This window comes from Schistocerca gregaria, chromosome 2 (assembly GCF_023897955.1).
Source record: "Schistocerca gregaria isolate iqSchGreg1 chromosome 2, iqSchGreg1.2, whole genome shotgun sequence".
NCBI lineage: Eukaryota > Metazoa > Arthropoda > Insecta > Orthoptera > Acrididae > Schistocerca > Schistocerca gregaria.
The window spans coordinates 766,695,354-766,721,735 of NC_064921.1; the positions used below are offsets into that span (position 1 = coordinate 766,695,354).

Below are 26,382 nucleotides of genomic sequence, written 5' to 3' on the forward strand. Positions count from 1 at the left end.
AAAGGAGTACAGAACTACGGAAGTGTCCAGCTCGTGGGCTCTCTGTTGCCCCCTGTCGCCTCCCGGGACAGGCAGTGCGGCGCCAGGATGGTCTCACTTTCACCTGACAGACGCCGTGTAGTCGCTGCGCCGCTGCTACCTAAAGCCAGCTACAGTATTCGCAACCCAATTTCGTGAGCGCGGTGTGCCGTAAGGCGCCACGCCTGTTGCGCTTGTTTCGCTAATAATTCGCTGGCGCCGCGGGCAGAATGGGCCGTAAAGTAACCGGCGGCAGGATGAACTACATCCTCACGCAACGCCAGCTGCCGGCGGCTATCATGCCGCGGCAACGAATACACTTAATAGGTGGACTACCTGGAAAGGAGCTTGAAGATGAACAGGTGTAGTTATAATATTCCCGCATTATTTAATTGCAAATTATAACTGGTGGTCAAAAATTTTCCGTTTGAGGGCGTTGTTCCACCGTACATGCAACGTAACGCGACTCCGATGCGGGTATATAAGCACCGACATGTAGCCGAGAGGTTAGTGTGGCTTTCGTCTCTTTTCGACTTTCGCACGGTAAATGCGGAAACTTGAACTAAGTCGACTTTATTATTAAATGCTTGTAAACAGGATCAACATGCTGATATTCTTTACTTGGCTGCCGAAGGCAAACACTGGTAGATGCCCATCAGAAAATGAAAAATGTGTATGGGGCAGCATGTTTGTCGAAAACCAACGTTGTGCAACGGTGCGCCAAATTCATACTCGTCGCGATTCGACACAAGACGACGGTCGGTCTGGGAGGCCGCGGAGAGAGGAGGGAGGAGGAGATGGGCAGAGAAAGGGAGGAGCACGTGAGAAGGAGATAGAGGGGTAGGTGGAGACAGATAGAGGGAAATAAGGGGATGGACAGAGACGGATGGATTAAAGGAGATTAGAATAAATACACATCCGGGCAACACTAGGTTAGTTTACAAATAAAAGGAACGAAACAAAAATTAGGGTGATAAATCATGATATGAATAACGTGATGGTGATGATGTACACTTTTCTGCTCGCTGGTGATTGTATGGTCGGGTATCCTACTGTAACTGTAGATAAAGAATGCACATTGAAGAGCCAAAGAAACAGGTAGACCTGCCTAATATCGTGTAGGACCCCCACGAGCACGCAGAAGTGTTGCAACATGACGGGATATGGACTCGCCTTACGTCTGAAGTAGTGTTGGAGGGAACTGACACTTCGACTCCTGCAAGTCTGTCCATAAATCCGTAAGAGTACGAGGGGGTGGAGATCTCTTCTGAACAGCACGTTTCAAGGCATCCCAGATGTGCTCACTAATGTTCATGTCTGGGGAATTTGTTGGTCAGCGGAAGTGTTAAAACTCAGAAGAGTGTTCCTGGAGCCACTCTGTAGCAATTAATTGCCCAAGTCCGTGGGAATGCACAATGGCCATGAATGGATGCAGGTGATCAGAAAGAATGCTTACGCACGCGTCACCTGTCAGAGTCGTATCTAGACGTATTGTAAGTAGGCTGTTTAGGTTTTCTTATTGGTAACGCCACGTAGCGCTCCGTATGAAAATCACTGACTTTGCTGTGTGCAGTCAGTGGCTGGTTGGCATTGTTGTAATACTCGCCATTGTAGCGTTGGGCAGTTGGCTGTTAGCGGCGCGTAGCGTTGTGCGGTTGGAGGTGAGCCGCCAGCAGTGATGGACGTGGGGAGAGAGATGGCGGAGTTTTGAAATTTGTAAGACTGGATGTCATGAACTGCTATATATATTATGACTATTAAGGTAAATACATTGTTTGTTCTCTATTAAAATCTTTCATTCGCTAACTATGCGTATCAGTAGTTAGTGCCTTCCGTAGTTTGAATCTCTTATTTAGCTGGCAGTAGTGGCGCTTGCTGTATTGCAGTAGCTTGAGTAACGAAGATTTTTGGTAAGGTAAGTGATTTGTGAAACATATACATTAATGTTAGTCAGGGTCATTCTCTTGTAGGGATTACTGAAAGTCAGATTGCGCTAAAAAAAAAAAATGGTGTGTCAGTGTAAGCACAGTCTTGTATAATTTTTCAAAGGGGACGTTTCATATGTCGACCCTTAGCTGAGGATACCTCACTGGAATCTTCTGATTTTTTTTCTTGTAGTTTATGTAATTAGTTTAGATTTTGTTTATTGCTAGCGCTTAACTGTAGAGAGAATCTCCTTTGTAGTTGTAGTCTTTCATTGTTGTACAGTAAAAGAGTTGTGGCATGCATGTAGATTTGCACCACGTATTTCGCAGCTGCGCTTGCAATTAACTAGATATTATTTGCTATGTCAATGTGTTCTCTTATTTTTGCTCTTCAAATTGTGTTTTACTGTGTTGTCGTGTGAAATATTGTGACAATAATGGCGTGTGAAAAACGTAATAGTAGGCTACAAAGTAAACTCAGAAATGACGGTGAAGATGAAAGCAGTGTGTCTTAATTTATGATATTTGCTGAAATGAAATGATGAGAAACATTTTAAGTCTATTGTCTTGCTAGTTGAAAGATTGTTCACTGCATGATGAAACGCCATATGGCTAGCGAATGACGTTTCACGCCTTGCTTTGCCTATTTTGTGTAATACCTAGTTTCTAGCTGCACTGCAGCATTGGTTTCAGTAAAATTTAATGCATGTACTAATATAAATATTTTATGCCTACAGATCCAGTAAATAATAACTTTATGATGTACTTAAAAAAAACCAAGGAGCACAAAAAGACATTTCCCTTCACAGGAATTGCATACAGAATTTTCTTTTCAAATTCATTGTAATATTTTTTTTACAATAAGTTTTCGTGGTGCACCACTTTAATTATATAGACATTAAGATGTGAATAAACATTTCCCTTTTCTGCATTGTTGTCTTTACTGTAATATTTTTTCTGCTTGAGCTTTGTCATGTTTAGATATAAGTTATTGCATTTTCTGCTGCTGTTTGCCAGGCATAGTGTTACTGAATTTCACTTTGTATTACTCTGTTAAACCAGTTGTAGTAGGGATTTATTTTTCTTGTTTGCTGCACAGCGCCTTATGTTAGTTGTAATATTGCAATTGCTTTACCAATTTCCATTTTTTTGGGTCACTGCTGTTTGTGTTAATTTGTTTTGTGCTGCTGCATTGCGTCGTTCCTTAGTTTAGCATCTGAGCTTAGTCGGTTTAAGTTAGCTTAAGAGGGGGTAGACTATATAAGAAACTATCTATGATGAATTGGAAGAAAAGCATTGAGAAGCTATAAGAAAATGGTTTGACCAGAAAAGCAGTGTACAATGGAGAAAAACTATTTTTGAAAGAGCATGTGAACAGAATACAGAAAGCATGCTTGGGCAGGATTGTTTTTGGCTGGAGCAAATGTTGAAATAAGAGGGACGATCTATGGAATGAAGTTTTGGGTTGGACTGCAGTACCAAATGTTACCCTGAAAACAAACCCTGTCCTTTCCTTTTGTGTTTTCCCATTATGTGTTTGTGTACCCTTGTGTATTTATTTTCTTCCTGTCTCTGTGTTCTGTTTCATAGAATTTTTTCTCTTCTAATACTAAGCTACATTCACTATGATGAGGAATACTGTTATCCTCAAATATAATTTGCATCAATAATATGTTATTTACTTCGTAAAGATGTTTACACATTATTTATTCTGTTTTGTTCTAATGCTCATGTGTGAAGTTGATGTTTCAAAAGTTATTCTGATCTTTTATGTATGTACTTATGTCATAATTTTTGTAAGACTGATGTATTTGTTATTTCGATTCTTTCGTAAGCCTGTATTACTGCAAATGTTATCTGTACTATTATGTTCTTTATTGATATATTTTGTACCTTTGTTATTGTATTCTCATGTTATAAAATTGTAATTGACACCAGTTGATCAAATTAAGTAATTTGTAAATTACATTTCACTGCACACATTTCTGTTGGTCATAGTATATGGAAAATATGTGAGAAGAAGAACTGATAGTGTTTGCACGTGTGTTAATAATTCAGCAAGGGACTGGACAACAGCATTGCTGCTTCTAAGGACAATTCCAAAAACTTTGTGCATGCACAAGTGGTGGTTGATGGGCTTGCTATATTCTCCGCAAGACTCTGCGATGGCGATTGTGCACCTGCACAGTCGCAACAGATGGCTGCTGGCTATCTCTACAAGGACTGAAGTGAGTCTACACCTTTGATGACTCACCAATACCATTATTTCTACAAGGACTGCAGTGGGTCTGCACCTCTGGTGGCCCACCGATACCGTAATCTCTACCAGGACTACAATGGGTCTACTCTGTGTTGACATACCTACCAATATTCTTCAAAATTTCGACTGACTCTGCTGCGGGTTTGCTCTGTTGTGACCCACTACCTGTCAGCATGTCAAGAGTCAGCACTGTTTTTCTGTTGGAAGGACAATACTACTTCTTCAAGACTGCATGGAAATCCACTACTTCCGTGAGCATTTTCTTTTACTGCTCAGACATTGAGCAAAAACACTACTATTTTACTGTGATGAACGATCAGTACTGTCTTCATGGACTGTGAGAAAATTTTAGCCTTTGACCAACATTGTAGCAATGAGTGCGTGCATTTCATATCTTTGTTATTGCAATTATGAAATTTTTTTTCAAATCTGTATTGGCCACTGCCCAAAACAATTTGTAAAATTTTTTGTGGGGAGCATGGGGGCTATGTAAGTAGGCTGTTTAGGTTTTCTTATTGGTAACGCCACGTAGCGCTCCGTATGAAAATCACTGGCTGTGCTGCTGTGTGCAGTCAGTGGCTGGTTGGCATTGTTGTAAAACTCGCCATTGTAGCGTTGGGCAGTTGGCTGTTAGCGGCGCGTAGCGTTGCGCAGTTGGAGGTGAGCTGCCAGCAGTGGTGGACGTGGGGAGACAGATGGCGGAGTTTTGAAATTTGTAAGACTGGATGTCATGAACTGCTATATATATTATGACTATTAAGGGAAATACATTGTTTGTTCTCTATTAAAATCTTTCATTCGCTAACTATGCCTATCAGTAGTTAGTGCCTTCTGTGGTTTGAATCTTTTATTTAGCTGGCAGTAGTGGCGCTTGCTGTATTGCAGTAGCTTGAGTAACGAAGATTTTTGGTGAGGTAAGTGATTTGTGAAACGTATAGGTTAATGTTAGTCAGGGCCATTCTCCTGTAGGGATTACTGAAAGTCAGATTGCGTTGCGCCAAAAAAAAAAAAAAAAAAAAAAAAAAAAAAAAAAAAAAAAAAATGTTGTGTGTCAGTTTATGCACAGTCTTGTATAATTTTTCAAAGGGGTTCCATATCACTCCAACTCCCCACGCCCCACACCATTACAAAGCCTCCACCAACTTAACAAGTCCCCTGGTGACATGCGGGCTCCATGGATCTATGAGGTTGTCTTCTTACCCGTACACGTCCATCCGCTCGATACAATTTGAGGTGAGACTCGTCCGATCAGGCAACATGTTCCCAGTCATCAACAGTCCAATGTCTGTGTCGACGGGCCCAGGCGAGGAGTAAAGATTTATGTCGTGAAGTGAGCCTCCGACTCCAAAAGCCCATATTGATGATGTTTCATTGAATGGTTCACATGTTGACACTTGCTGATGGCCCAGAATTGAAATCAGCAGGAATTTGCAGAAGGATTGCACTTCTGTCACGTTGAGCGATTCCCTTCAGTCGTCGTTCGTTCCGCTCTTGCAGAATCTTGTTCCGGCCGCAACGACGTCGGAGATATTGTGTTTTACCGGATTCCTGATATACAAGGTACACTCGTGAAATGTTCGTGCAGGAAAGTCCCCACTTCATTGTAATGTCAGAGATGCTGTGTCCCATCGCTCGTGCGCCGACTATAACACCTCGTTTAAACTCACATAAATCTTAATAACCTGCCGTTGTAGCTATAACAACCGATTTAACAACTGCGCCAGACACTTGTTGTCTTTTATAGGCGTTGCCGACCGCAGCACCGTATTCTGCCTGTTTACATATCTCTGTGTTTGAATATGCATGGCTATACCAGTTTCTTTGGCGCTCCAGTAAATATATAGAGGGTACTGGAGAGAAGAAAATGATCCGAGTTATGCAACGAGGAAGAAAGATACGTAGGATGTAGGAGATGGGTGGGTCTGCAGTTAGACGGGAAAGACCAGAGTCGGAACCTTCAGTTGGTATAGGTTATCGCTCCGTGTATGGCTTTGCTACTGTAACGAAAGAGCGATGTAATCTCTTTGCCTTTGTAACGAAGCAACCTCCCCTTCGCGTCGCGCCAGAGGTCATGCAGCGCTCTGCCGAGCCAACTTAACGGCGGAGAGTGTGGGCTCGCTCCCAGGCGTTTACCGTCGACAGCTGGAGGACGGCCATTCAAGGACAAGTGTTGCCAGTATTGTGGGACAGAGAAAATATGAGCCTTTGCGAGGATTGAATATCATTTGGAGCGGCTACATGATTGTCTGTTATAATAACATGTCCGAAAAGCATGTCACTCGGATTTGGTGGAAGATAGCTTGGCACTTGATCTGCTATTTGTTACAATGGGATTCAGGGGGAAAGAGGGATTCCTGAGCTGTGGTCATCGGCTCTGGTTGGACTTGTTTGGTGAGCAAATAGCGTGTAGACCAGAAGTGTCCAAGCCACTGCAGGCCCAAAGCAAATTTCGATGCGGCACTTGAAATAAGAATCTCCCGTACGGCATTACTGTTGAGATTTACTTATACCTGCTTTTATAAAACCAGCTTGAGTTATAGGTATGAGCAGAGTCTGTTTTGTTGCAGATGTCCGACAAGATACACTCCTGGAAATTGAAATAGAACACCGTGAATTCATTGTCCCAGGAAGGGGAAACTTTATTGACACATTCCTGGGGTCAGATACATCACATGGTGACACTGACAGAACCACAGGCACATAGTCACAGGCAACAGAGCATGCACAATGTCGGCACTAGTACAGTGTATATCCACCTTTCGCAGCAATGCAGGCTGCTATTCTCCCATGGAGACGATCGTAGAGATGCTGGATGTAGTCCTGTGCAACGGCTTGCCATGCCATTTCCACCTGGCGCCTCAGTTGGACCAGCGTTTGTGCTGGACGTGCAGACCACGTGAGACGACGCTTCATCCAGTCCCAAATATGCTCAATGGGGGACAGATCCGGAGATCTTGCTGGCCAGGGTAGTTGACTTACACCTTCTAGAGCACGTTGGGTGGCACGGGATACATGCGGACGTGCATTGTATGTTGGAACAGCAAGTTCCCTTGCCGGTCTAGGAATGGTAGAACGATGGGTTCGATGACGGTTTGGATGTACCGTGCACTATTCAGTGTCCCCTCGACGATCACCAGAGGTGTACGGCCAGTGTAGGAGATCGCTCCCCACACCATGATGCCGGGTGTTGGCCCTGTGTGCCTCAGTTGTATGCAGTCCTGATTGTGGCGCTCACCTGCACGGCGCCAAACACGCATACGACCATCATTGGCACCAAGGCAGAAGCGGCTCTCATCGCTGAAGACGACACGTCTCCATTCGTCCCTCCATTCACGCCTGTCGCGACACTACTGGAGGCGGACTGCACGATGTTGGGGCGTGAGCGGAAGACGGCCTAACGGTGAGCGGGACCGTAGCCCAGCTTCATGGAGACAGTTGCGAATGGTCCTCGCCGATACCCCAGGAGCAACAGTGTCCCTAATTTGCTGGGAAGTGGCGGTGCGGTCCCCTACGGCACTGCGTAGGATCCTACGGTCTTGGCGTGCATCCGTGCGTCGCTGCGGTCCGGTCCCAGGTCGACGGGCACGTGCACCTTCCGCCGACCACTGACGACAACATCGATGTACTGTGGAGACCTCACGCCCCACGTGTTGAGCAATTCGGCGGTACGTCCACCCGGCCTCCCGCATGCCCACTATACGCCCTCGCTCAAAGTCCGTCAACTGCACATACGGTTCACGTCCACGCTGTCGCGGCATGCTACCAGTGTTAAAGACTGCGATGGGGCTCCGTATGCCACGGCAAACTGGCTGACACTGACGGCGGCGGTGCACAAATGCTGCGCAGCTAGCGCCATTCGACGGCCAACACCGCGGTTCCTGGTGTGTCCGCTGTGCCGTGCGTGTGATCATTGCTTGTACAGCCCCGTCGCTGTGTCCGGAGCAAGTATGGTGGGTCTGACACACCGGTGTCAATGTGTTCTTTTTTCCATTTCCAGGAGTGTAGACACCACTCATATCTATAATTCTGTAGGCGCGACGGCTGTTTGACGAAAAAGTTTCACTGCGCACTCACGACCAACGTCCGAACTCTTATAGGAATCCGTACTCTGGGAGAAGTTCCGGTACGACACAAATTTTCAACTCTAGTCGTCGCATTGCCGCAGTGCCCTGGTCGGCTGTAACTCAATATTTTCGTCCTACTTTTTCCTATCCCGTTACCTTTCTATTCCTTTCGCCCCAGTTATTCATGTAGCTTTAGTTATTTGTATCCAAGCTAGGGTTCGAGTAGTATTTCTGTGAAACATATATTTCACATTATTTGATATTTGCCCATTGGTTGTTTTGATTTGCTGGGCTTAGAGGTGTCGAGTGATGACTGATGAATTTTTCTTTGAGGCATAGGTAACCGACATCTTTTAACTGTTCTAGTAATGCCAAAATTTCATACTATGATTATTTTTCGCTCTGTCAATCTGAACGAAGGCTGAAGTAGTATGCGCACCTAAAAAGAATTGGACAGGGTCATTGGTGAAGGACAGAAAATGGATTGGGAAAGCTAGACAGGACTGCGCAGAACAAGTGATGTTAGTAATGAAAGGAGGAGGGTGGAGATCTTTGACTAGACACGTATAGGGAAAATTAAAACAGAGTTTTCGCGTACTGATGGTAGCAGTCTTCATTACCCAGCCGAATTTTATTAAATTATTGATATTGATAATTCATTATTTTTTTAAATACCTAAGAAACTAATTTTCGGAAAGCCGCTGTTAATTATGTCAGTGTGAATAAGCATTTTTAAATAAAAACATTTCTACTAATATTTAACGAGATATATTGACTAGAACCCCTGGATGTACTTAGGTGGAACATGAGTAGCTGTATGCATGTACACCACAAAACTAAAACGAGATCACTATTTCCCAAAAGACGTTTCCAAATCTGTTTCTTCTAGTAATGAGTTAATGCCCGGTAGAAAGTGTCGTCATTAGAAGGCTAGGTCGTCCAGTTTAAGGTCGGAGAGAGAATCGAACCTGACGCTGCTGAAGAAACGATTCCAGATGTTGCTTTGTGATACTCAGGAGCACACCGACAGGAATGCTACAAGCAGTATTAAAATCCATTTCTTCTCGAATATGACTTCAGTGTGGTAACACTGGACTTCCTCCTTCGATAATGATATGTAAATATCTGCGAAAGGAGCGCCGGGCGCTGGGAATATATCGAGTAATTGCATACTCTTGGTCCGTCGAGGTGATGTAACGTGCAACAACATTTAACATACTACGAAATTCTCCGCATTCGATGGTGTCTTATCACAAAAACGGTCGTATGTTCCCACACCGGTAACCAGAGATAGTTGTTAATCGTTTAAACCGCGTAAACGGATGTTTTTTTTAATATGAAATTAGTACCTCCGTATACAAAGTACTTTTACAGTCTCCATACTATCCGAACATACGGGCTACTACCGCGCTGAAATATACATTTGTTTAGCGCCATGTTGCATGCTTAAGACCTTGTTAGAAACGAGCCTTTTTCATTGACAGATTGGTAGTCACAACACTCTCTGTTAGTGAAAGTTGCAAGGTTGCGTTGTACTGTACATTGCGCTGTGAATGGAATGGATATGGCGCAACTTGTGGTCGTCTAGGGTCGTGTCGCAGGTTCGAATCCTGACTCGGCCATGGATTTGTGTGATGTCCTTAGGTTAGTTAGGTTTAATTAGTTCTAAGTTCTAGGCGACTGATGACCTCAGAAGTTAAATCGCATAGTGCACAGAGCCATTTTTTTGATGCGGAGTATGATACGAAAATATAGTTACAAAAGTGGTCGCTGCAGTGAGAATAGCCAAAGTACTGGTAGTAGAAAATCAAAAAACTCATAGTTTGGCATCCTTTTGCATCGCCATTATAACACGCTGGTGATGCTTGGTTTGTAGGATTCTATCATGTGGAGGAGCGTGCTACTGTTTTACACCAAACTGAGGCCGGTTTCATTTTATGAAAGTTGTAACGAAGAAAGCAGGATCGCAGGGTTGTGAGAAGCGGCCTAATGGTAAGATACAAAAGTAGTATGAAAAATAAAAACCTTTCTTCACAGCTCCCGTGTAACAGTAGCTTAATCTGCTTACTCCATATGTTGGTAGCGTGATGATCTCATAATGAATTTTTAGTGAAAAACAGGTGGACAAAAAGCATTGCGAAAAACGTGGATCTCGGTGACCGATTTAATGAAAGAGCGTTTCGTGGTAGACATTCATTGCTGGTTGCAGAATGGATACAGTGATCAGCGCGTGCCTGGAAGTAGAGTGAAGAGGGGATAACACAATGGAAATACTCATGACGGAGGCCTTTAGCAATCCTTTACAACGGAAAGGAATGAAGTGTAAATTCCTTTTCGTGATGAATCTTTCACTCTACAACGAGACTTCACGATTTCCTGGTACGGACCGGGGCTAGAACTCGGTACCTTGTCTTTCGAGGTTAACGCTCTTATCGACTCAGCTATCCAGCAAGACACGTGATTCTTTTTCATAGCTTTAGAAGTAACAGTACAGGAAATTAAATGGATCTGAGATCCCGTCAGCGGTTGCTGACGGACAGTAAATACACCCAGAGGTGCACAAACAGCAGTTTTCCGAAGCTAAGCTAAGAGGCGAGATGAGTGTCGGACTTGTCACGGCCATGCGGACGACGTGCCTGTCATTCTGTGGTGACGTCAAACTCCGCAACCCGTAGTCGGGTTTACGGCGTGTTCAGTCCTCTACGACCTTCAATTTCCATATACACATGACTTCGTTGTACTGCGTCGGAACAAAGTTTACTTTAACATAACGTTTACTGCCAATAAATTAGCTACGCGCAACCTTCGACGTACAGCTTTTTCTGAATTTTAATTTCATCTCTAGGCGTGTATTCCCGTAGGTAGGCTTTCAACGTTTTATAGCACTGGGATTAGATAGAAATAACTGGACAATACGGCTATCTCAGTCTTTTATTTGATATGGAGTGGAATCAAATGTTTCTGTAATGTAATATCAGAGTTGCTTCACTGAAATCTTTTAAAAGTATCGTACAGTATATAAATTAGACGATGAAGACTATTACAAATTCAGTATAACATCACTTCAACACAACGCTTGTAATTAACAAGGGAAGATGGTTGTTTATAGCAACCAGATTGGTTTTGCACATCAATAACGGCTGAGAAAATGCTTCTAAGACTTTCCAGAAGGTTCTAAATTGTTGTTTTTGGCTAAAATTAGTATTAAAAGTGGTCAAGAGAGTTATCAATCAGACCAACGATCCTAAAAACTGTGGTTTCGGCACTAATATTCGTCGTTTTTGTTTAATTTTGCTTGTCGTTCACCTTTCCTTCCCTAGAGCCATCCCTACATCTAGGGAGAAATGTCAACAATAATGCCATCCTTTAGTCATTCGAGCACGAAAACTACTGATTCGAAAATCCGGCACTAACATCGCTCGTTCTATATTACTTTCATATGGGATCACCCCGCTCTCCGAACTTCACTATTAGGACAACTAGGAGTGTCTTACATCAACGGCCAGTCTTTCAGGTTAGTGCATCAAATTTCGATGACGTTGCTCCACGCGATCCTCATTTCTCACCACCGCTCCATCAGTGGGAAAGCTAGGGGTGTCTTACCCCCCAGAATAGCTTTTTACAGATAGTAAAGAACGAGGAAGTGGGATACTGTGGCCCTGAGCATTGATGATGTGCATTCGAAGTGCTGAGACTGTAGACACTGCGATACTGAAAGACGCAGTAGTTAATTATCATGAGAAGGGTTTGGCACGTCTAGAAGCAAGTCACCTGAATAGGATGAACAAATATAGAGACAAAGAAGATAAAACGAAGGAATTTTGGGTAGCCGAAGGAATATTTTAACTAATCGATGGCAGAAGGAAATATACAAATTTTTAGTAATCCAACAGTATGTCACCCAGAAGTTAAATCAACAGGAACTGCGAGGAAGCTGAAGCGAAATGGCTGTAGAAAAGGTCTGAAGGAATTAAAAGGGAAATGGTTCTCTGTAGGATTCGGTATATAGACAGGTCAAAATAGCTTTTGGAGAGTTAGCAAAAATATCAGTGATAGGAATAAAGAAGCAGTTCCTGTGTTAGAAGCAGTGAAGAGAACGAATGGATGGAAACAGTATAGCCAGTGACTCCGAGGGGCGGGGGGGGGGGGGGGGGGGGGGAGGGGGGGGAGGAACTGGTTGCTGGCGTGGTAGCAAAAGAAATAACTGAATAACTGTCGATCTCAAAGACACAGACGATCCATTATTAGCACGAACTTCGAAAAGGCTTTCAAAGACTTGCGGTCATAGAAGGAGAAAGGAGATAACGTTTCTACGGAATTTATAAAAAACATTGGGGCAAACAATTATTCAAGCTAGAACGTAGACTGTATGAGACCAGACACAAGCCATCGAACTTTCAGAATGTAATCCTCATAATCAGATGATATCAAGGGTAGATAAATGTGAGAATTATATAGCACAGTCGAGTTGACAGTTCATGCTTCCATATTGCTGACCGGAATAATGTACAATAAGATGGAAAAGAGGATTGATATACGACTTTCGAAATAAGTAGAAAATAAAAATACCTCGTCAGTCCAAAATGTTTCGAGAATGGCATAGTAATAAATAGAGAAAATATAATTGACGTATCAGCCGCCGCACAGCAGCCGGCGTGCTACAACACGCGCGGCACACAGCGAGTACCGCTGGCGCCGCACACGGTGTCAACAACTGGCGCCAGTGAACGCGTCGTCGATACGGATTACCCTGGCAGCGCTGCCCTTGCCACCAGAGTGAGCAACCGTATGAGGGAGACACCTACCGACACTCTGATTGGCCGGACCTGCGGATTTGAGCGAGCTACCTGAGCCCGTTTGACCAGTTCAATCTTCGCCGATGACTGTGTTACTACCCAGCTGCTGGGTTCACGACGACCCAACCGTACTGTGGCCTTCCTGGCTGGAAACTTCCGACGCGTCGGTATCGACTGGATGGCAGTGGTTTGGACTTGTATTCTCTACTAGTGACTCTGATTTCTCTTTGGCACTACAGGCAGCGAAGTGTTGTGGAGTCGAACTTAAGTTTTGTTTTGAGTGACAGAAGATCAAATAAATTTGGTTATCACGGAATATTTGTTGTGTTGTAGTGCGGACATAACAATAAGGTAATAGATTTAGTGCTTCAGGTTTCTACATAACGTTGATACAACCAAATGAACTTACTTATTTATACTGGCCACACAAACCGCAGCCGGTCCTTGGCCTAACTCACTCCAGCATTTCACAATTTCCTGTCATCTGCATCTTCATCTCCCAGTATCGACATGTCTGCCATGGTATTATCCTTCCATCTCATTCTCGGCCGTCCTGATATATTTGCTGTCTTTCAACTCGGGAGAGCAAGAAGGTTCAAATGGCTCTGAGCACTATAGGACTTAATATCTGAGGTCATCAGTACCCTGGATGTAGAACTACTTAAAGCTAACTAACGTAAGGACATCACACACATCCGTGCCCGAGGCAGGATTCGAACCTGCGACAGTAGCAGCAGCGTCGTTTCGGACTGAAGCGCCTAGAACCGCTCGGAAACAACGGCCGACCTGTAGTACTGCACTGGCACGAGGGACTAACTCTGTTTTACACGGTACAGTCAAATAATGTGACTACCAACTACGTTCAACGTCAACGTTCAATGAATATACGCAGACGGCAAGTGGCAGCACTAGCATTGAGAAAAAAAAATGGCTCTGAGCACTATGCGACTTAACTTCTGAGGTCATCAGTCGCCCTGAACTTAGAACTACTTAAACCTAACTAATCTAAGGACATCACACACATCCATGCCAGACGCAGGATTCGAACCTGCGACAGTAGCGGTCGCTCGGTTCCAGACTGTAGCGCCTAGAACCGCTCGGCCACCACGGCCGGTCATTGACTGTCTTTCTGCATGTCCGCCCTGCAAGAGGTGGTTATTCAAGTTTTTCACAAGTGGGCAGATCAGTGTTTCTTGACCGTGTATATGTTTGTTTTTGCTGGTTTTTGATCATGTGTTTCTACTATTTGAAATGACGCCTACTCGATGTCCCGCAGAAACCCAATACGTATCTAACGGAGGTTTACGATTTGGAAACTCCAAGCTTATTGCACTATTAAGTCGCTTAACAGATCTTTTTCTACATTTACATCCATTGCAAACCACTAAAGTGCGTCACATGCTACTGTTGCATACCACCCCAGTCGCACACGGAGCGCGCGAGAAAGACTGCCTAAATGCCTCTTCTCACGCTGTGATTTAATCGTGCGTTTGTGGTTTCTTGGGGAAAAGATAAGTGTGTGTGCCAAGTAGCGGGCGGGGGGGGGGGGGGGGGGGGGAGCAGCATATACCTAAATTGATTCTTGAAAATTTGTAGACAGACTTTCGCAGGACAGGATTACCGTCACACTCTCTCGTCAAACTAACCTGTGAGCATTCCTGCTGGTAATCTTAATACACGTCCAGTATCACCTGTTGGTTCTGTTTGGTGTAGCTCCCACACTGCCTGACAGATAAAAAGAGAAGCACCCAAGAGGAGTGGAGGAAACGAAAACAAACTTCGCCGGTTGAGAGGGTGTCTGATGTCCCTTCGATACCGGCCGAGGTGGCGAGCGGTTCTAGGCGCTACAGTCTCGAACCGCGCGACCGCTTCGGTCGCAAGTACGAATCCTGCCTCGGGCATGGATGTGTGTGGTGTCCTTAAGTTAGTTAGGTTTAAGTAGTTCTAAGTTCTAAGGGACTGATGACAGCAGAAGTTAAGTTAGTGCTCAGAGCCATTTGAAGCATTTTTTTTTTTTTTTTTTTTTTTTTTTTTGTTCCTTCGATGCTTACGAAATCGTGTCAATTTTACAAAGCCCTTAGCAATAAGATCCCTCCTGACCCACAACTGTTACAACTGGTTTTTGATAAACTGGATACTGACTCTGGGACGAACTTGACGTCCGCGTTGCTCCCGCCCAAGTCCTATTAGAACAGATCTCGTTGGCCGCGGGAGTGCCTCAAGTTCACGCAGACCGTTCATACAGACACGTGCCATGTGCAGACCACCATTGTCCTCCTAAGAAATGGCAGCACGCTACAGTCGCAACAGAGATAACACATGACGACACAGTAGATGCGTGACTCACCGTTGGACCGTCTGATTTACTCAATCACTACCAGCCGTGATCTGAAACCATATCCGATAGCTCTCAATAACAGGACACCAGGAGTAGCACCGGTGTGCCTCCAAAACATCGGAAGATTGCGAACTTGGGGTTGTGTACAAACAACATCGTTGTACATAACGCATAGCCATTCGTCAGCAGTCCATCGTTCCTGATGGCAGCACCACTACAAAAGCAGCCGTTTCTTTGTTTTGTTAACGGCAGCCTATGCGTGGGACGCTGATTTCTTAGCCGTACTGCTGCTAGTCTCCGATCAATGGTGCGGTTTGACACAGAATGTTGAAGGGACTCCATTTCTTGTTCTCTTATCGCAAGAGCAGATGTGAATGGGTTACTATTTGCTTGGTGCACAATACGGTGATCCTCCGTTGCAGTCGGCCAGATCTTTGACAAGTACGCCTACCTTCACGTTCCCATTCAGTACAAAATCGGGCCACTGACACTTCCGAATGCCCTAAAAGTCTAGACAATGCACGATCCGACCACCCGGCCAAACAGAGAGCCACCATTAGGCTCTACTCAAACTCTGTTAGATGCTGATAATGCTGTGGCACATGAGTACGGGGGATCTCCGTGCTGTGCAGTGGTCAATCAACATCTGAGGCAATGCTTATCCTTATACATCCTACCAGGCCACGTACAACACTAAACACAAACAACTCTTAAGCACTCTGGTCGCGGTTCTACCTGTTACAGGGAATTGCAGCTCTAATCATTTATCTACAAGCTAATGGTGTGTATGTGTACGAAGTTACAAGACATGTGACCATGTCTTTTGGGTGCTTTACTTCTTTTATCAGGTAGTGTATATACCTTGTAAGCAATCTCGACTGGAAACTGGCTGCATATTCCCAAGCCCAGGAGAACGACACCTTCCACAATACTATTCACACATATAATACAGTAGAAATTATTTTTTATAGTAGTGATGCGGTACTTTAATAGCATGCCAGTTTTGAGAATTTGCACCATCTGCGACACGTGCAAATGAACCGCACCGGCTCGGAAGTTAACATTACTACCGGTTGACCTCGAAGATGAAGTCATGTTCCAAGGCTAAGGTTACTTTGTTGTTGTTAAGTTATTTGAACACAGAACGAGGCTTTTTCGCTAAGAATTTGTGCCTGGCTTGCTGCGTATCATAGGTGGTTTGAAATGTACAGATAATAAGCTTAATATATTCCATCTAGTAAGAGAACCGCGCCATGGTATGCGTTTCAGTATTGACGAAAGGGATCATCTGCATTATTCTGCGTACCAAACTGGTCGTCGTGTTTGCATTTCACTTATTAATGTTGCATTTATGCCAGAAACTCGTTTGCATTGTTGGCTACACTGCTGTGGAATCACTCATTGTCCTCAGCTGAGCTGGGAATGAGATCTGCATGTGTTCCCCGTTTTGACTGATCGCTGCTTTACCCATATTAACAACCGACGCTTACTGAATTCTAAGAGAAGCACTTGGAGTAAAAATATTTATCATTGTTGATGTTTGCATGTTTCTTACGTGACATACTGTCGTTGAGAAATAATTTAGCTATGTAATTCAAAAAACATGGAAGAAAATAAAAACTGAGGACAGTTAAATGCAACAATAAGGTTACCGACGAATTTTGTTGATAGCTACCTCCGTAACTGGAAAACACGAAGAGCCATAAAATTTGCTGCTAAATGTAAAATAATAGAAAAAGTAAACATTTTATTTTAAGATTTTCATCATTTACCGCCAACAGCTGCTCGCAAAATTTCTATACTGAGCAATCACTTTCGATCGAAGGATCATCATCAGGTTCGACATCCCCTAGTAATACGAAAATCGGACAAGAAAAGAAAAAAAAGATATGCTGAAGTAGTCCTGGACTGTATGTAAAACAATAACTACGTGCTGAAAAATAAGACGCCAAAACCGACAAGGATTTCATTTTGTTTTGAAAAATAAAATTATTTCCCCGATGATATTACATGAAAGTGTTGAAACAAATGACAGAAAAGGAGAAAGGACATTTTTTACCAAGAGTCAAAAGGTGGAAAACGTAAGCCAGATTAAAAACTTTTGATTTTCTATAAAAAAAACCTTGTATACTGTAAAATTAATTTCGGAGCGACAGTACATTTAAAGACACATTGACTACACGCCATCTCTGAAAATTAATTACCACAAACCAAGAGTGTTGAGAAGATTAGCCACACTGACGGAACGGCTGATACGGTACGGCTACGGTGTGTTTCGTGACAGTGTCCTCGGGTGAAAAGTGCTCTGTTCGCTTGCCGCCTAAGAATCATTTAAGATTACAAGCTCTCACCAATAGCCTCTATGGTTGTTTTCAAGTTTTACATCTCACTTAGCCTCTGACAATAACAACAGAGGCTGTTGTTGAAAACTTGGGGTTTTATACGAACTGGACGTGGCAAGTCAACGGAGAACTCTTTATCGCAGTGTAGCGGTAATAGCTTTACTCCAACAAAATGAAGCCGAAAATAGCTGCTTCGTTTAAATGTGTAAATCATTTGTTTTTATCTCTTTGCTTCGCCTTCACATTTGTGATAATGAAGGCGTACAAGATAATTGAGACTGACAGTTTAAACTTAATCTGTATAGTGGTGAACACAATGAAACAGTTACTCGAGAAAGTCACTGATTATCACTAGGCGTGTCGGAGGTTTACGTCATCATCTTCAGTTACACTCTTGCTATTAGTGTGGGACACAGACGTCTTTCAAAAGCAGCAGGTCACGCGAAAAAACTGGTTGTGTTTCGTATTATGAGGTAAGGTGGTACCAAACGGAGGCTTGATAATGCTACTTTTGTCTGTACTGTATAGAAAAGAAAGACTGCAACACTTCAGGTGCACTGAAGAGCACACACGACTAATAGCGGTATACAGCCACTACTTGGTTTACCTCAAAAGACGGAAGCTAACCCTGTGTTCACTTCATCTTCTGCTGTGGAAAGAAATCTGTGGTCCGCTCTACTACCAAGAATGTAGACACGTAATCTTACACCTGAGGATGAGGGGGTGGACCATCGAAACGCCTAAGATATGATAAATAAATGATTGGCGCAGAGAGCTATTTTATTTGTATGCCGCAGTCCTCATGAAACCGTTCTTTAAGTAAATTTGTCAGTAACTCGAAGATTGGTTTGAACGCCACAACTCTTTACTGGGCATGGTCCTATTAGGGGTTGTATACCTCTGAACTGACTCGCCTAAACAATTATAGATGGGCTTACAGCTTAACGTAGATTGCGAACCACGGCGCTACTCGGTATTGTTCACATTAACAAACGTTGCCAGAGGTGAAGGAATTAATTATGTGTGAAGCAGAGAAACTGTAAAGCCGGTTTCAAAGCCAACGTAAAAAGTTTTCATCACATGAGTTTTATAGTTCAAGTATGACTCCCAAGTTGTTCTCACAGACCCTTCAATTAAAATGGAACTCACCATGCAGGGCGCAGCTGAAAGAGTAACAGCAATATGGAAAAAGCAACGAAGTCTGCAGGAAACCGACGAAGATGACTCCAGTAGTCGTGGGAGAGTGGTTTTCTGCCTTTCGCGTGTAGCGGCAACGCCGTGCGACAGTAGCTGGTGCACCCACCTGTTGGCTGGCTCGCGCCCCGTTTGCGGATAGCCTCGTGTTCGACGACGGCGAGGCTGCTGAGCCACTGGAAGCTGCCGGTCCGTTCGACGGCTGGCGGGGCACTGGCGGTGCGCAGCTCTGCACGTCGCGCCGCAGGGCTGCCAACTCCGCTGCCGCCAGCCAGCGCTCCACCGGCACTGCCTGGGAATCCCCCTCCCAGGGAATTTTTCTTCCGAAATGCGAGCTTCCTGGAAGCGATAACGCACGAAGAATGCGTTAATTAGCATGCAAATATTAAAAAAAACTGGTACGAATCACAGACTCCTCCAAACAAAACCTATTCTCAAAAAGCATCAGCACGGTTCTAAGAAGAGCAACTTATAGGAAGCACTTCTTCGTAGACATTGCCAGTATCTCCCAAATAATGGACAGATGCGAAGAGGTAGATCCTGTCTTGCTACATTTTCAAAAGACTTTCGACTTAGTACCAGACAGAAAAATTCTTATTCACTACACCTGTCTGACAGACCAGGAAAGAGTCTGCTACAAAGTGAATTCTGGAAACGACACTTGTGCTGTGGCTAAAACATTCTCCACTCTATAGTCATTGTGAAAAGATCTACTACAGTAGAAAAGTGTTGGAAAAACGAGAATAGTGTACTGACTGCCTCAAAGTTTGATACTTAATCAGGTGGGTCAGCTAATAAGAGCGTTCGTCACGTCCAAGTTACAGCGGAGGTGTGGCACAAATTTTTATTCCAACTTTCGCTCCGCTACAGCGTTTTTACTGCATCGCATTGTCGGCTTAGGCTTATATCGAAAGTTGTGACGAAACGTTATGGTTCCCTGTATACAGCGCATTTCTAAATCTTCATTACAAGTTTTTATTTACTGTAAATTAATATCGCTGAGTAGCACCGAGGGAATCTGGAATGAACTACGCAAAAATTACACTTAGCGTAAGACACAGTAGCTGAAATTAAGTGAGAACAAGTACCATAGACAAAGAGATCCTAATAGCATTCAGGTACTACAGGGAGCAAGGTGGTACAATATTTAAGAAAATGAATTGTGTTACGGAGCGGCAGGGTTTAATTAAACATCTGTGGGACTGTGCCCATCTACGTTCGTATCGTCTTGATGTCGGTATGATACCTTTGGAAGGTGGTAGTCCTTTGTCTCTGCGGCTTTTTTATCCAGTTCCAGCCTCTGCTATTTGTCAGATGATCTACTTGTAAATCGAATGCTAAAAACTGATTCTCTTAAAATAATTTATTGTGTCCAATATCGCTTACAAATTACAATGTTCTCATTACCGGTTTCGGCACTTGTCTGCTGTCTTCATATGTAACTCATCAGCTGACAATTTCGTCAAGATACATAACTCCAACTAAGCATTCTGAACATCAAGAAGACTTATAAATATGTCATTTATTTATTTATTTATCCTGATGTGTATGTGCCATCTTGCAATGGACCAGGGAGTCAAATATAAAGTACGTTTTTACATCATAGTTACCTAAGAAATAACAACTGTAATGTCGCAAATAGTGTACAATGATTTGAGTGTCTATAGTGACAATTTGAGTAAATAATAATGACTATCAACTAATGAAGTTAATACTGGTGCTGCTTCTACTACTGCTGCTGCTGCCACTTATAATAAAAATAATAATAATAATAATAATAATAATAAAAACGACAGTGGCAGATATGAAACAAATTTATAGGTGTTCAAAACAGATGTTTTCTGATGTAGCGAGGTCTAGGGAAAGGAAATTTAAGGAGACTGCAAGCTAGCAGTACTGAGAGATGAGGAAGATATGGTTGGAAAGGATGTGCAGGGGGCGAGAGCGTACATGAACAATGGTAATAATTATTGTTGCTTTCGTAGATATGTCATTAATTGTCTTCTGAAGCTGTAGATATTATTCAGTTCTCTAATGTAATGGGTGAAGTTACTGCCAGTGGGAAGGACTTCGAGAAAGTGGCTGAACGATGTAGTGGGAAAGAAGGATTCTACTCTTTTGGGAACGGTTATTTCTGCCATGTTGTTCAGACACGTCAAGGAGAGAGATGGGGAACACTATACATTAATAAGACTACAGAGAAGACAGAGGGTATGGAAAAGTCGGTGTTTGTCTGCTCGCAGATAAAGGGTATGGAAATCTCTGCGCTTGTCTGCTCGCAGCCAGGATATGATGGTGAAATACGATGAAAGAGTCGAGCGTCAGAGTTATAACGAACACAGGCATTCGTAACGATTTCCAGGTCCCCTGCAGTTATAATTGAAAGTATGACTGTATGTACAAGTTTCTTTTTTAGCTCAAGAGGAAAACGCTTTTTATATTTTTGTAACGCACAGAGAGATGTTGATGTCTTCTTCCACACTGCACTTACGAGCTCACTCTAACTTACATATTCATCTATTATTACTATTCTTTCCCCAACGGTTACATGATTACATGGGTTAATAATAATTAATAGTGATTAACACCGTTGGAAAAAAATGGTTCAAATCGCTCTGAGCACTATAGGACTTAACATCTTAGGTCATCAGTCCCCTAGAACTTAGAACTACATGAACGTCACTAACCTAAGGACATCACAAACATCCATGCCCGAGGCAGGATTCGAACCTGCGACCGTAGGAGTCCCGGGGTTCCGGACTGCAGCGCCTAGAACCGCACGGCCACCGCGGCCGGCTAACACCTTTAGAGCAGACAATTATTCAAGTACCTTGTCTTTCTAACCTAACACTTCCTTATTGCTACATAAGACATTGCTGGAAAGGTCGCCTACGCGCTACCATACCCAATGTACACAGAACATTGGCATATAATCATATTTTACACCAAACCTCCAGAGTGCACTATATGTCAACAGTTTATGTGATACCAATACTTTATTAATAATTTACACCTGGGATTATGATCAATGTACTGTCATAATTTAACCAGCTCTGTTGTCTGAGAGTGCTTGATATTTCCTCTACATTTCAGCAGACTAATAGACATGCTTATGCAACTCATAGCACTAATTATGTATTTAAGGTCATATAAATGTCTAACATTACATCATTGTGGTTTATAGATTATGGAAAGTTAATTTAGGTATAGGTGCTATGAGTGTAAACATTTTTATTGAAGATATCTACCAATATTGGTTACCTCTATCAGGTACAAATTCTGGTACACTGACTGAATTATTACTGATCATGCATAGTTACATAACTTTCTCATCACAAAGAACGGTAAACAGTAAATAGGTCACTAAATGACATATAAAAAATAAAAATTTTATTAGAAGTAGTGTCTTCCTATATCTTTTTCATACTGTTGAAACGAACAAAAATATAGTTTTTGTCACATTATAGCATTTATGAATATTTTAGTGCATGTGACACCATACACTACGACCTCCGTGAAAGTGTAAGCCATTATCGAGTTTGCACAACATTAAGGTCTGTAATGTAGTGAGTAAACAGAGGCGCCCTTAGATTCCTGTCATCAGTGCATAACGAACCAGTGCCTTTTAGTCACATACTATTCATTCCACTGCTATAATTTTTTTTCTGGGGGACAAATAAACAGTACATCAAACAGTTTTCAGACTTCAGAAAAGAGCCATAAGGATAATAACTCACAACAGTAATCAGGCTCATCATAAAGTTCTGCTAACAACACTGTGATTTTTAAGTAAATCGCTTGGGTACATTTACAAATCACTTATGCATATCGAAAATAAACTTGATTACCAGGCAAAACACTGTCCATGAACATGTAAAAAGATAGTGCTGAATTTATGTGTATCCAGGAATAATAAACATTAAACTCAAAACATTATTTTCTATCAGATAATAAAACTGTAGAATAAATTTTCCAAGGAGGTTAAAGTTACAGTATGACTAAATCGAACTTATTTTTAAAAAGCAGTTAAGAAGCACCTGCTAAGTAGTACTTTCTCTACACTGAAGGATTAGTTACTTAAGGTAGAGTAGGGGTTCGGTAAGAAGTGTAACACAAGTGAATAATGATAAACATCACAATAATCTCGATTTTTTTTAGAGCCTTACACCCAAAGATCAGCAACGTACGGTATTACACCTCGTACTGCTTTGAGCTTAACGTCGTAGTTGTCATCAAGGAATGCTAATTCAATTTTTCAGGCTAGCAAAACGGAAGTTGCGCCAAACAAAATGGAAGACAAACATCTCTGTGATCCTGCTGTCAGCTGATAATATGCGTAGGATTACTCTATGGTATAATGTGTGTATAATATGTCGTGCTTGTGTGTGTGTGTGTGTGTGTGTGTGTGTGTGTGTGTGTGTGTGTACGCGTGGTGACCGTAGGGAGAAATGGATAAACTGTATAACACTAACTTGTACATTATTAAAAAACTTCTTTACGAAGTAGTATGATACCATTGGGAGGTTCCGTTGTGTCAAACAGACTGAGAGGATGGAGGCTCAAGTCTTCATCCATCCATCGTGATTTATGTTTTCCGTTGTTTCCCTAAATTACTTGAGAAAAATTATGGATGGTTCCTCCTACAACGCCCTGGAGCACTGCCTGTCACAGCATTGTAAAATTACGCCTATTTATATGTAAAATCCTTCATGAACTAGTTTTTTCGTTTCTTCTTCTTGAACTGGAAAGCCTTGACATGTCCAGTATCCTTGTAAAGTGATGTTCTCTTCATGGGAGACCACAGCCATGTACATTTTTTTGAAAGAAACTTCCACCGTTTGTCTGTTAATATTGTTCATTTCTTTTGCAAAGTCATGATTTCGGCTTTATTGCCATTCTCAAGTGCATGTTGAACTGAAAATTAATAAAGCGTACATATCGTACAGTGCAGGGCCTGGGAACAAGAAGTTGTTACGTGTCTGAAAACATTACTTATATTTTAAAATATGTCTGACCTGTCTGTGACATGTCAAACAGCTTCGTCGCTATCTTCACATGGTTCCTGATTGTCTCTGCTCTACCTGCGTCGGCGTCCTATATACGTTGGCACTGCCACCTCCATCACTCCGCTTCTGTCTCTCTCTGTGAGCAGAATAGCATTGTGGACTCTGGCGCAGGTAAACATCGGTCAACGCATCACTTCTGGTGAGCACCCATTCCAAAACACCTTGTCAGGAACTGAGAAAAGTTGCAGGATTTCAGTAGCTCACAGTTGTTTGTCAGTAAGGGCTTGATATGACACACCGCAGCTGATAAGCAGTCGGTTATCCAGGAGAGTTCCTGCCAATGTTGGCATTTATCCAGTTACTCTGTTTGGGACATCCGGTGTTAGCTTACACGCTTGAGCTCCTTGATGCACCCGACGCCCTCTTCCCCAGAGAACCACCAGGTATTGATCAGTGGCATCCAGGGGAATCCCCAGACGTCTTAGGCAATTGTGCAAGAATTGATATACCGTAATTCGATACCGGTCACGCGGCCTTACCACCACACCTCATGCATTAGACTTGATACTGGTCATGTGATATAAATTTGGAGGGAAACCACAACCCTCCCCCTGGACCAATGAGAATCGAGCATCCCTTCTCCCCTTCCCCCTCCCCTTCCCATCTTCATCTCTTATATTTTGATCGCTTGGATGGATGGAGCCTACTACCTCTTCCTATGATCCTCACTCAGATGTCCCAGTTGTAAAAGTTGAAAATGGGGAGCAGGTGTTCTAATAGCAGTTATAAAAATTCAGAGGCATGCTGCAGTGTGACTGGCTGAGCGCATAATGACGTCGATGTGATGTCCGGAACACTGTGTTACATCATGTGTAATTGGATAAAACACAAGAAATGTGGAAAAATATGTATGATTGTGGAGAACACAATAAAGATACGAAAAAGTATCAAAAATATGTGAAATTGAGGAATATACGAAAAAATATGGAAAATATTGATGAATACGTGAAACTGTGGAGGAATGAGAGACTTCTGCCAGGGTGTGGTTTCTGCTAGTTCCTCAAATGATGTAATATTAAATTGTCACAAACAGAACTCAAGTGACATGATTTAATGTAATTTGATGCTAACAAAGAGACACACACTGTTTCTCGCTCTGTGCTGTTCTGCTCCTGAGTGAACTCTATCTGTGCAAGTGTTCCACTTATAAAAGATGAAGATGGGGAGAGAGAAAGGGAAGGGAAGGAGTAGTGGTTGATTTTCATTGGTTCAGGTGGAGGGGAGTGGTTTCACTACAAATTTATATCATATGACCAGTATCGCGTCCACTGAATACGGTGTAGTGGTGAGACCACATGACCGGTGTCGAATTACACAGTACATCATTACCTTGAATATAGCTCGCCAAATTCCGTAAGTGTGTAAGCTGACCAAATAAAACATCAAAAACAAAATAAAGGCACACTTGATGCTCTTCTAAACATTCAAGGTGGTTTCTGTTTGTACTATATCGTGTCTCCCTACCACTTTCGCGCAACGACGCTCTGAGCGTGTTTTTTAGGGAATTAACTAGTTTGAACCTGGGACCTGTTGCTGGTAAGGAGACGCCAGACCACACATGACATGTAGAATTCAGAAGAGTTCAGTGAGACTAGCGATGATATAACCAAATACGAAATGATCTCAGCGTCAGCTCCACTGCACTCCCTATAAAAGAATCTTAATACTAACTAAATTTAGTGGAAAGGGTTCAAGGCTTTCCTATTTTTATTTAGCTAGTAAAATAACGTCGAAAAAGCAGTTAAGTTTACCATTGGAAATTTTATTCTACTCACAAAACGTCGTTTATAAATTGCACTATTGACAAAAGGAAATGTTTTAATACAGGGTGGTAAAAAACCAACTGCGTTCAACAAAAATGTGAACGAATATTCCTGAATGGGTTTCCAATTTCTACAATCGATCGAAGGATGACCTATGCCATATCACATCTATAATCTAGGTTAAATTTAAGTTTCACAAAAGAAAAAAACTATCAAAATGGTCTACAGTGACCCTCAGTTATCTTTAATTACTTATCTAACTTGTCGTAAATTACAGTGGCTGATGTGGCGTCTCAATAACTATATAAAAGAAAAATCATGGCGTTTCAGATCTGTTCTTCAAGTGGCCAATGTGAACACCATGAGTTTTAATTAACGATCGACACTAGTATTACGCAAAAAAGGGGTGTAACAGATGAGTCTTCTGCAGTTCTGAGTGAAGCCTTATGCGCTCAAAAATGCGGCATCGCGTGCGTTCATTACCTTGTCGGTGTTTAGGCAGCGTCAGGGCGACAGCGGCCGGCGCAGCAGCCATCCAGCTCGCCGTCTCGGAACTAACTCTCTCCTAACTTCTCCTTACTACAATTTACCGAAGTTGGTTTAAAAAAAACTATCT

At 42.7% G+C, this 26,382-nt stretch overlaps 1 protein-coding gene across 3 annotated transcripts in view; it reads right to left on the reverse strand.

Annotated features, from left to right (window-relative positions):
• LOC126334990 (sodium-independent sulfate anion transporter-like) overlaps positions 1-19,221 on the reverse strand; it is a 303,702-nt gene extending 284,481 nt beyond the window's left edge. Inside the window, exon 1 of one of the 3 annotated variants that reach the window (XM_049997802.1) lies at positions 19,047-19,221. The gene's annotated coding sequence lies outside the window, so the exon portion shown is untranslated. Of the gene's footprint in view, positions 1-19,042 lie in introns of all 3 variants that reach the window. The other 2 variants (XM_049997803.1, XM_049997804.1) reach the window with 2 other exon arrangements.
• Positions 19,222-26,382: the final 7,161 nt, after the last annotated feature.